We start from the raw sequence: 12,712 nt of genomic DNA, 5'->3' as shown, positions 1-12,712 counted from the left end.
CAGAACGTAAAAGCCTTTGGGATAGGGATGGAAAATGGCATTTTCCATTCCAGGAGAGCAGGCAGAGCTTTGGGAAGAGGCAGAGGTGTTCCTCCTGGCCAGGAGGGTTTATTGCTTTTGCTGTGCACTCATTCCTTGACTTTTTCTGGCAGCTCATTCCTTGTTGGAATTCCTGAACATTCCTGGTTGGAACATCCCTGGGGGGTGTGCAAAAAGGAGTTTTTGCACCCTAACCCTGGGGGAACACCCCATGGGTGGTGTGCAAAAAGGAATTTTTTAAGTCTTAAGGCTCATATCAAAAGACATGTGCTCCAGATCTTAGGTCTCCCTGCTGAGGCCCAGGAAGAGTTAAGGTCTGGACTCTGACACCCTAAACAGTGAAAGATTCCCTTCCCTCTGAAGGTTTACAGCCCATTCTGTCAGCCACACTGCAGAATCCATGTCTCTCTCCAGCTGCTTTCATAAACAGTAATGAGGGAATGATGCTGCTGTCTAATAATCAAATCGTCATTACTCTGTACTTGGAGGGAAAACCAGCCTTTGTAACAATGAGTAATGCCATTGCAATATACAGTGTCTGAGCTAGAGACAAGCACGGCTGAGAAATAAGCTGCAGCATCAGACTCAAATTCAGCCTGCATGTTCTTCAGGACCTTTAGACCTGGAGATGAAAAGTCCTCCAGCTCTGGGGACAGTGGCTGTTGATCTTGCTTCCCTCCTGCCTTTTGGTCTTTGCTGCCTCCTTTCACCAAGTCCACTGAATTCAGCGAGAAAATACTCAGAAAAGCTGAGTAAGGCTTCCTTTTTATTTGCCCATCTGGCCATCTCCTTTGCTGTCTGTGTATTTTGGGGTAAATGATGGGCAAAATGGGAGTTCAGACGTGCTGTAAGTACCCCTGTAAGCAGTCTTTTCCATTTGAGTTCCCATAGCATATATTGTGAGTCTGTGAGAATTATACTAGCAAGATTTTTACAGTCATTTGATGTGAGTCTGTGTCCTTCCAGGGTACTTTTCAGCAGTTGCTTAAAACATGGGGAACAGATACCACTGTCCCTTATTGCTTTTTACAATTTTTTTATCTCATGAGGTGGGATAGCTGCCCATGTTCTGGGACCACCGGCTTGCTGGCTGAATAGCACAGGCATAGCTAAAGGATTTAGATTTTCTTCTTTGCAAATCTGGCATCTCATTTCATGCCAGTCTGTCAGCTGAAAATTGTCAAAAGATTTTTGTGAGTTTTCTAATTTTTGGATTAATGCTGGCGGATTTTCAGGGTTTAGTGTCTCATTTTGGGTTGTTCTTTTTCGGAATTCTTTTGTGTTGGGATCAAAGGGTTGGCATTTGCAGGGGCAAAATACTTCTCTGTCTGTGCTGTATTTATTAAAGCAGCTGTCATATCCCACCCTCCCCCTCCTCGCCGCACGCTTTGTGTGCACGGATGTGGCTGCGCGGACGAATCGGGATACAAAGTAGTCCCATTCGGTGCCGGGAGTGTGGAAGGCGAAAACGCGGTTGGGTGTTGGAGGAGATGCGGGAGTGATCCGGCGCTGCTCGGGTCGGCTGCGGGATGCGGTGGCGGAGGCAGGGAAGCAGGGGCGGGGGTGCAGAACGTGGCAGCGGCGGCACATCAGGCATCAGTTGCGCAGGGCTCCGCGCTGCGGAGGGATCTCTCAGTGATGCGAAGGTGCTCGGCTCTCAAGGTCCGGCAGACGCAGAGACGCGGAAGGATACATGCGGACGCTGCGAAGTCAGCCTGCTGTGCTGCCGTTTGTAGACCCGGTGGAGGCGGAAGCGGCGTGCCCGGGCATGGGGGTGCCGGCTGTGGCCGGACAGCGGCAGGCAGCGCCTCGGAACCGGGACCGGGCTGCACCAAAGCTGCGGCGAAAGCAGTGGGGGGGGGGGGGGCGGGAGGGCGGCGGCGGGACCGTTGAGATAGAACTGCGCAGGCGTGCGGCTCATCCCGGAAGCAGCGCTGTGGTTGGATGAGGGGACGCGGAGTGATATCGCTGGTGGTGCGTGGGTTGTAGCAACTGCGCATGCGTGGCTTATATCACCTGGTCAGCGCGGGCGGCCGCATGGCGGGCGGCTGCGGAAACGCGAGACGAGGCTGCGGCTGCGGGAGGGAATGACGGGCCGGCCGTGCATGCAGGAGGCGGCGGAGCCGCGCCATCCGGCAGCTCGGAAGCGGGAGGCTGCGGGGAGAGGCACGGCTCGGCCCGGGGCCGGCCGCGGCGGCGGGCGGCGGCGGGGGCAGGAGCGGGAAAGCGGCCACGGGCGGCGGCGGGGCGGGCTCGTCAGCGGGAGATAAACCCGGGAGGCAGGGGGAGCGGCGGGGCGGCGGCTGGAGCGCGGCGTGCAGCCGCCGGGAGCCCGTAACCTGGGCTGGGGTGGCTGCCGGCCCCGCGGGCAGGGGCGGCGCTGGAGCCGCGGCAGGCGCCGGCACGGGGGGGGCCTGGGGGATTGGTGCACCCGGGTCCCCGCGCAAGCGGTGCCGTGCCGGGACCGGAGGATCGCGCCGAAACGGCGGCAGGGTTAACCATGGGCGTGTGCCCTGCGGCGGGGCCCGCGGGCAGCTCGGGGCGTGCTGCTTGCGCTTGAACGGCAGGGCGGGGGGCGGGACTTCCCGCGGCAACGCGCGCAGGCGGTGCTGGAGGCGCCAGCGCGGCAGCGACGGACGCGGACGGGACTGGGCCACCACCGGCGCTGGGTCGGCAAAGGGAGCGAGGGTGACTGTGGGGGGCCGCACTCGCGGGTAGGGGGCGGAAGCAGCGGGGGCAGGAGGGGGTGGGGCCGCGGTGACGCTGGGGGCCGGGAACAGCCATAGCCAGGACCGCACGGACCAACGGGATGGCAAAGACTGGCATGCCGAAAGCAATGGGAGGGGTCGCGAGGTCCGGGCGCATGGCTGGGGACGGTGGGGTGAAGCGGCAGGAGTGAGCAAGACTGCGGGTGGCAAAGCCGTAAAGTCCGACGAGGGGTGTGGAGGGGTGTCCCATTCGAGACTCCCGGCTGTAGTAGAAGCTAGGCAGGGCAGCTGCTGCAGGCACCCCCTAGCAGCAACCAGCGCCCTGCAAGCTGGAACCAGCCCCGCGGCAGCCAGATCCTGGCGGGACATACTATTAAAGTTCTCAATCCACCTGTGTCCAAAAGTCTCTTTACGGCAGTCACACTTTACGGCACCTTTTATGGCAGTCGTGATTTACGGCTGACTTCGTGTCAGTCGCGCTTTACGGCACCTTTTGCGACAGTCGTGCGTCACGAAACCTTTTGCGACAGTTTCGCTTTACTGCTCCTTTCATGACAGTCGCGCTTCATGACACCTTTTACGACAGTTTCGCTTTATGGCCGATTTCACGACAGTTCTGCTTTACGGCCGACTTTACGACAGTCGCAATTTACGGCACCTTTTATGACAGTCGCGCTTTACGGTCGATTTTACGACAGTCGTGCTTTACGGCACTTTACCACAGTTTTGCTTTGCGCCACTTTATGGCGCTTTACTGCAATTGACAGAATTTTTATGGCACTTTACAGCTCCTCATAGCACTTTACAGTTTTTCCCTTTTTTAAAAATTTATTTTCAGTTAATTTAGTTTTTTAATTTAAGTTATTTTGAATTTAATTTTTATTTTAAACTTTTATATTTTAAAAAATTTTTATTTAATTTTGTGTGGTGCTCTTTGTGGGTCCCCAGGACAAGCGAAGAGATGAGAATTTTGGCTCCGCCTTTTGGAAGATATCATATTATTTTATGATATCTGTTCTGTTACAAGAAAATGAGACATACTAAAGAAAGAGCAAGGAGACATCAGAAAGCTGGAAAGCAATAAATAATAAAAATCAGTGACTGCTCACAGCCTTGGTACAGTGTGACCATGATTGGTCATCAAGTAGAAACAATCCACAGGAGACCAATCCAAGATGCCTCTTTTGGTAATCCATGTTCAGAGCACACTCCACAGCCAGCAGATAGTTATTGTTTACATTTCTTTTCTGAGGCTTCTTCATCAAACATGTCAGTGCCAGGTGATGGCACAGGCAGCATTGGCTGAGGTCATCGTGTCATCCCTGCCAGCCCAGGTGTCACAGCAAGGAGGAGAGAGCTCACCCTGTGTTCACCCTGTGCTCACACAGCCCTGCCAAGGGACTGGCTGCCAAAACAGAGCCATGCCATACATGCCAGTGTCTGCATGGCAGAGAAAGGACATGAAAAGCCACTGAGGACAGACTGCCATCTCCTCCCAGAGCTGTGCCGTGCAGACCAGGCCATGGGCAGCCACTTTGGGAAGGCTGCATTTGCTGCCCATAAGCTGCTCTGTGTCTTACAGGCGTTTGAATGCCCCAGGTTTGGGTTGGTCCTGAGCAGAGGGCAGTGAGGATAAAGGGAAAAGGCTGTGCTGCAGGGCAGCTGGATCGAGGCAGAGCCAATTTGGGGAGCAGCATTGTCTAACAGTATTTCATTTTCCAGTTCTGTGTTTCATTTCATTTTGCACTTCTGCTAGAACTGATGTCAACAGGTTTCAAATATCCTCCTCAGTCCCAGCAGCCTGCTTGAAAGTGCTGTGTCTTTATCAGACCATTGATGGTCCTTCTGCAATGTGAGTCTCACTGGCTGCATCCAAACCTTGTGCTTGAAGAGCATTCCTAATTAAAGCAGTTTGGGCCTTTGGGGAAGAAGAGGCTGCAAAGCATTTCCTAAAGCATTTTCTACTCCAATTTCATTGTGAGGAAATACACTTGAAGGATGATGCAGGGATTAAGATTGAGACAAATACGAGTTTGGTGGGTCAGTTTTACTTTGAGAGATTGAGAAACACAGGAAGCCCAAGTGATGATCCCAGAGGGTTTAGCACAGAGGTTTCATCCTCCCAGAAATACAAGGGCCTTAAAACCACTGTTAATTTGCTGACATCTTTTTATTTTAGAAATGCCTTAGAGCTGTTTTCTTCAATCATTTTGGAATGTGAGCTGAAACAAAGCCATCCAGGCTGAACCAGAGGGATAAACTGAGACAAACACCCCGTCCCCTCTGCAGGGAGAGGAGCTGAGCCAGCATTTCTAGAAATAAATCATCACCCCCAGCTTGGAGTCTGGGAGGATGTGCAGTGTTCCCCTGCTCCCAAACAGCCCAGGACAGCTGTGACTCCCCCCAGCACTCATTGGGCTACCCACAGAGCTTTTGCCATGCTGCCTGTGGGGCCAGTGCCTGTCCCTGCCCTTTCCACCATCCTGGACTCTGGCTCGTGCCCCACACCCCCAGAGCCCAAATTTGCAGTTTGTCCCACACAAAGAGCCAGGGCAATGAAGGAAAGGGGGTGCATCCTGCCAAACCTGCCCACACAGACATGTGACAAGCAGGCAGAAAGGGTGCAGAGCAGGAAAGGGTGCAGGCAGCAGTGCTCTCAGGGGCTGCACACCTGGTTCCAGGTGTGGGGATGGCAAGAGACCCCATCTTGGGGGCTGTAGCCCCAAATCCCCAGCATGGGAGATGCTCTCAGGCCAGCAGGCAGCCCAGAATAGCTCAGTGTGCCCTCGATTTGGGGTTACCCATTCAGTAGCCATGGTGCTGGGCATGGCTGTGGGCCCAGCCCTCATCCTGCTCCCAAGGACACAGCTCCACTGCCCTGACCTGGGGATCACCCAAAGCCCCAGTGCGAGAGGCCACAGAGACTGTCCCTGGGGACAGCAGCTGCAAGTGCTTGCACACTGTGCCCAGCTCTGTGGGACCCCACCTACCTTGCTGGGGAAGGTCTGGCCTTGAGATAGCAAAACCAGAAACAGCAAGGGATGAAACAAAGCTTGTCAAGCAAACTGGTGTGTTTGTGTCAATTAATGTCGGGTGCAAGAGGGGGAATAGGCTTTGTGTCATACTGGAGAAATAGAAAATACTTCCTAAACCTTTGCAACCTTGTGAAGCCTCTGCTATGCCTGTAGTGACCTGCAGTTAAAGAGGTGGCCAAACATGTCACTGCAAACCATGAGAGATACACAGGAGTGGGGCAGGACTCCTGATTTTCCCAACTCTTTGCCCTGCTGTTGGACTGCACCATTAGTTTTACCCTACAGCTTTCTCCTGCCTCCTGTGCTCTGGTCCCACCTCACTTGGCACATGAAGTGAGCAGTGGCAACAAGAGAGATGCCGTTGCTGGAGTCAGTTGTTTGTCATTTTGCTCACTCTGCCTCCCATCTCAGCACAAAGGCAGTGTGCCCTCCCACCATTGTGCTGCCAGCACCCAGCAGTGCAATGAATTTCTGCAGCTGCGCCCTCACTCCTGCTGGCATCAGCTGCTCACTGGAGTGTTAATGCCAGTCTGAAGGCATGTTCCTCCTCTCACGGCCATTGAGCTTTTCAGCTTCCCTGGAGCAAGCTTTGACTGTTGACAGCATCAGGTGTCTGGTCTGGACAGGGGTGCAGATGGGTGAAAACATGCTGCTCTGAGCAGGGGCTGCCTTGCCAGGAGCCATGTTCCTGCTGAAGGTAGGGAGGGTTTTGCTGCAGGGCTCTGGAGCTCAGCAAGCCAAGCCCCACTCATGGAATGAGGAGTTGCTCCCCTGACAACCTTGAGCTGAGCCAAGCTTGTGCACTTGGCTTCTTGCTGCTGTGATTCAAACTGCACAGTGCCCCTGGCAGCCAGGGGCAAAGGCAAGAGTCTGGGGGAGGTGAGGTCTGTTCACAGCAGGCTGTGCCTGGGCTCACATGGAGGATAATACAGGTGCTCCCTGTAAAGGAGAGGGCTTTATGGAGACAAGTGGTGTCCCTTCTTGTGGTCATCTTCCCCTTAGGACTGTGGTTGTTGGCAAAGGCTTGAAAGAGCATCTGGATTTGAAAAGGGCATGATGGGCCAGATCCTGATGCAGTTTAGTTTGAACATGCTGTGTGCAAACTCCTGAGAGAGCAGCAGGGCTCTCTGCATCTCATAATAAACAGTTTGACTTGAGCTGAGCACAGAACAAACACACAAACAGTGCACCTGCTGGGGCTGTATGAGCAAGTGCTGCAGATACCAGCTAATCAATCAGCATGTGTGAGCTGGGAAAAAGGGAGAGACAGAGCTTGCAGGAAAGGGCTTTCCATTCATACTAGCAGAGTTTAGCTTATGCCTTTACTGTGATCATAAAGCAACACACTACATCTGCAAGTCATGGGCTCATCCAGTGTGCAGTGGTTGTTTCTGAGTTTGCCTGTCAAGTGGCAGATGCCCCTTGTACAGGTGAAGTCTACATTCAGTAATGTGTGGTTTTCCCCAAATTAATGCCAAAACCTCTTGGAAAAATTAGCATATCCAGCATTTCTGGACCCACAGTGTTTCACTTTCTCCCATGCCAGACCTTGGCTGGAAGCTTCTCTGTCCATCTCCACTGTGTTTACTAAAGAGCTGTCTGAAAACTGGGTGACAAGAGCTTTCCCAGTGCTACAGTGCTGAGGATGCAGCCATTGTGTTGGTTCGTGGCATCTTCCCACCCTAGTGCAGTCCAGCCAGGAGGGCTGGACATCCCAGTCTAGTTCAGCCAGGAGGGCTGTTTCAGGTGCTTACAGCTCTGCCCTTGTTGACCTCAACTCACCTGAATTTCAACATGTGAAGACAGTATGGGAATATGTTTACAGCAGATGTGTATCCACAGATACAGGTGAGTCACTGCAAACAGCTACATCTCCTGCTGTGCTGCAGCAAGGATGCACTCTGAACTTCCTAGTATTTTTCCATCTCCTAAAATATTTTTCTACTTAACAAAGCAGAGCCAAAATTGGATCAGGCTTCTGCTGTATTTTGCATCTATTATGCTGTTCTTGCTGCCATCACTGATTTAATGTCTCCATTATCATGGAGCACTGGTCTGCCAAGGATTCCAGCCATCCAGCATGCCCCTCGGCCTTACTAAACATTTGTGAGCAGCCTTAAGGGGCTGCTGAGCTCTGCATTTTTACAGCAAAAGCACCTTGGAAAGGCTTGTGCTCCCTTCTGCTCATTTTGCAAGTCACTTCTCTCTAAAGGAGAGGTAAAGCTGTTAGAGGAACCCAGAGGAAGTGCCAGGTTTCATCTCTGGGTGATCCAGTGCTCAGGGCGATCTGACAGTAACTGTCCTGTGTAAGAGATGCTGAAGAGCTTCAGTCCCATTAAATCCCACAGAAGCACATATGTAGGAGTACCAGTAGAGCCTATGAGTCAGTGACTTGCTCTCCTCAGAGGCAAGAGTTACCAGCCCTCTTCAGGTACAGGCTGATCCCTCCACTCTGAAAATACATACCCACATTTCAGCTTAGTCAGCTATTATAATAGTTTTTCTGAAGATGAAATTAGCCTTTGCAGTTTAGTAAGAAAAGTTATAAACCACCTCTGGGTTCTACCCAGTGAAGATACTTTGCCCATTAAAAGATAGGAACTCCCCCTTACCTTCTTAGGTCACTGTTCAAGGAGAGAGGTTTATATCTGGGCTCTGAGGGTACTAATAAGCCTGACCAGGCTCTCCTGGGCCTCTATCTACACCTATGGCCTGGTGCTCTATTTAAGCTCAGCCTGGGGTTTTGTGAGCTTTGAGAGGGGAAATATTGGTGTATGTCTCCCTGTGCCTGCTCAAAGCACCTATTGCTTTGGGCTGTGATCCATAGACTGCCTTCCTGATCTTGGTCATCTTCTACTACTGTGGAACTGCCAAGTGATTCCTGGATGATGGCTGCCATTACAGACCTTGACTCTGACCTAGGGACTGACTGCTTTGGTGTTGGTTTAGCTTCATCTCATCCTTCTCTGAGGATCTGGACTTGTGGTTGAATCTGGGTCTCATCTCTGAGCTGCGCATCTGTCGTGGGTACTGTTGGGGTTGTCCTGCTGGCTGCTGTGTTCAGCTCCCCGCTGTGTGCTCCTCAAACCTGGTACAATGAGAGTTTGACAGTAAATTCTTCAGGCTCTGGTCATATCTCTAAAGCTCCTCAAACCTGGTACAATGAGGCTTTGACAGTAACTTCTTCAGGCTCTGGTCATATCTCTAAAACAGCAGAGCTAAGACTAAACCTCTTGTGCCTTGTCATCAACCTCTTGGCTTTACTGGGCTTTATCTTGCTTGTCCTTCTGCCCCAGCTAAAAGCTTTAGAAGATCTGAGGCTTGCTGCCCTCATGACATCTTCATTTCTGCAGATTTTTCATCCCTTCCAGAAAGTAATTTGTTTACTCTCTGAGTTGATAAGCTCAACATAGAGATAAAGGGGTTCTCTAAGCTGCGCAGAGGTCCAGATTAGATGATGTGAAAGGCCCCAAAGAGATGTACTCCTTTCTCCTTCCTGACTTGTGTAAATGGAGGGCTGTGCCAGCTGTGACAGAGCAGTGTGAGCTGGCTGCCATTCCCCTCAAGTGAGGAGCCCTGTCCCCTGGGCTGTGAGGAAACCTGGGTGAGATTTCAGCTGGAGAGCTGTCTGCCTCCTTGCCCCATGTGACTCTGTTAAAGGTTATTCTGGCCCCTTAATCAAATTCAGTAGAGCTCTGCTTTGCTCTGCCCTCCAAGAATCCGCTGAGGTTTGCTGTCAGAGTGGCTATTAATGCAGCAATCAGCTCCACTTCAGTGAGGAGAGAAACACGAACCTTTAGGGGTGGGAGGCAGCAGGGGCATGTGGAAATGGGGAAGTAAAGCACAACTTGTGGTTGTTCTGCCCTGCACTTGACACCAGGGATGGGAAAGAAGCAGGGCTGGCAGCAGCACTGTGTCCCAGGTGGGCAGTGTGCTGTCCCTTAAGGGGAACAAACTGATGCAGAGATAAAGAAAGTCCCAAACTGATAGAGAAAATCTTGCTGGGGCTCTAAACAGAGCAGAATCTCTTCTAATTACAGCCTATTCTGGAAGGCATTAGTTACTCCAGTCACTCCTCTTGAAGTGTTTATTATAGATATTCCCCAGCAGGATTTTGGATGAGAGCAGGACCTGTGTGTTTTGCCCAGAGAATGGCTGCATGCCTGGCCAGTGCAGGAATAGAGCAGGTACCTGCCCCTGCTTGGTACAGTCAAAAGGTTTCATGGTGTCCCAGAATTAAAAAGGCTAAGTCAGCAAATGAGCTTATACAAAGCTTTTCGGAGGCTCTGAAGTAAAATTCACATATTCTGGAAAAAGGGAGAGGTTAAATCTTTCCTTGTGCCTAAGGAAGGAGGGGCTGGACAGGGCAGGGAATTTTCCTCTTCTGGAGGGATGAGATGCCAAAAGGCTGTATAGAAGATTGTGTTAAATTGCATGGTGTGCCACTAGCCTGCTGTGTCACCCAGCCTCTGCCCCAAAGAGCAGGCAATCAAGGTAATGGAAACAGCCCATTTTTTCCTTCTGATCTAAGAATGGGCACAGATCACCTTTTGTTGCCCTGACAAATGTCAGTGGGCAAAGAAGGAAGGGTTAAACCCTTTCCTTGGTGCTAGTGACATCTTGCATTTTGTAACACTGCCAGAACTTAACATCTGACTGTTTATTTGTTTTGCTTATTGTTTACTTTATGCTCTGCTGAGCACAGGCAATAGATCACTTTCACCTTTGCAGCTGAACTCAGTTTTGCTGTATTTAGGACAATAAAACATCTCACCAGCATATTTCAAGTTAATGAGTTGCTGCTTTTTTTTTCATGTGGAGTTTCAAAATAAGTTAAATTCCCCTGAGATTAGAATTTGTGGTTGATTTCTTTTTAATTGACAAGCCTTAATCACCAAATTCTTTCCCTTAGCTATCACCTCATTCCTCTACCTCTGTAGTATTTGTTTGCAGGCATCTTGGAACAAAATGTGACCCTTCCACTGAAATGGGAAAGCTGGCTGAATTTCCTGAAGGCAAAAGCCTTTACAGTAACTCACAGGGGGAGACAGCAGAAGGATTTTCAGTTTTGCCAGCCTAAAATACACACTTGCTTTCTGATTCTGCCTAACAGACGTAACTGTGAAATTGAACAATTTTGGAGAAGAACAGAAAAGCACAGATAATGGTAATACCAAGAAAAATTTCTGAACAGCTTTGAAGCAGCTATAAAAAAAGCATTTAGTGCAATTGTAAAGCCTCTTTTACCAGTGCTCTGAACATCGGATGAGGATATACACCAGGTAGGGAGGCTGGAGGGAGATCAAATGCGAAATGACAAGCCTTTGACCATAAAGCTGTCAATGCCTCAGAAGAGAGCCAAGCCAGCTGCACCTATTGCAGGGGCTGTGCTGGGTGGAAGTTGCTGCTGCTGTTTAAAGAGAGCTGGTGCTGCCCATCTCTGCTGGCTGTTTTCTGCTCCACTGGCAGCGCTGACCTGGCTGATCGATGTTGCCACTAATTTTATTTAATTTTCTTGCCTAAGATGTATCTTCTCCTTTCATACTCCCCCTTTGTTGCTCAGCCTGAGATTGATGTATAATGTCAAAATAAATCCAGGGAGCGCCATGAGCTTCTGAGATTTGGGAGCTGGATGTGGCAGGGTCAGGAGATCTGAAAGGCTTTTAGTTACCCACTTGTAGTGAGCCACCTGCATGCAAAGACAGCCAAATTACCAGCAACAAAGTGAAAAATGACAAGAGCATTCATTAAATGCCATGCCTGGGCTAGAATCTCAGTGCACTAAAGTGTTTTTATCTCATCTAATGGGTAAACGACAGCTCGGTAGTTCCTGCTGCAATTCCTGCTTGGTGGGGGCTGAGGGCTGCATTGATTCTGGGATAAAAAGGACTTTCAGAGCCCTGCATGGATGTGGTCTAAAAGAAGCCAAAAGCAAGAACTTTGGTCCAAGCCTGTCAGCTTTTCCTTGCCAGGCTGGGGAAGGGGTGCAGCCAGTCTGTTACCTGCCCTGGTTGTGCTGGGGGAAGTTGCAGCACTGGGGCAGATGATGGAAAGAAAGAGCTGGCAAAAGGAGGCTGGCAACTGCACAAATGGGTGACATGTGCCAGGGCCAGCCTGCTAGGAACTGCTAAGGTCAGTATCAATAATAGCAAGTACTCTCAGGTGGCTGTTTGATTCATTACAGAGTTCAGCAGCTTATGGCACGTTGACACCTTTCTCTAGTTGTTGAAAACCAGCAAGTTCATGACAGAAAAAAAAAATACCATAAATTTTTCTTTCGGGAGATTCACTCTTCAAACAACAACAACAAAACAATCAATTTATTTACAGGAAAATAAAGACTCTGGGGTGTTTTTAATGAACAATTCCTTAAGGGATAAGAATGCTTGAATTTAAAATCCTGATCACCCTCAGAGCTATGTCCTGCTGTCTCAGTGACATGCTGTGTGGGAGAGGCAGAGTACCAGGCACATGGTACAAGCCCTGCAAGCACAAGGACTTTTGGTGAGACCATGACAGTACAGCTGTTTCCTCAGTTGGAACTTGCAATGTTGGATTTTAGCATCCCCTGCCCTCCTAGAATGTGTGAAAGCTGCTTTGAAACCAAAGAGAAAGGTTCCTAGCCACTGCTGAGGAAAACTTGAAATCATGAGCAGAGTGCCCAGTGAGAAGGGACCAGGATGCTTTTGGGTCCTTTTGGGTCCTTTGGTTTGGAGTCATGTTATATTTGTGGCCTTGAACCAAGAGTTGCACAGCTTTTCTGAGGGGCCACAAGCTGCAGGACGGGAGTGGGATGGCTGCAGTTCATCCAGCTGGCAAGAGGGGTGAAGCAGGGAGCTGGCATGTGTTCCCTCACAACTGCTCTGGTATGCAGGACCTCTCGAGCCTTGTTTCTTGGACACCTGTCTGACAAAGCCCTTGCTTGAGTCA

Source organism: Ammospiza caudacuta, chromosome 12 (assembly GCF_027887145.1).
Source record: "Ammospiza caudacuta isolate bAmmCau1 chromosome 12, bAmmCau1.pri, whole genome shotgun sequence".
Lineage (NCBI taxonomy): Eukaryota > Metazoa > Chordata > Aves > Passeriformes > Passerellidae > Ammospiza > Ammospiza caudacuta.
Note: the sequence above shows the minus strand (reverse complement) of the source record.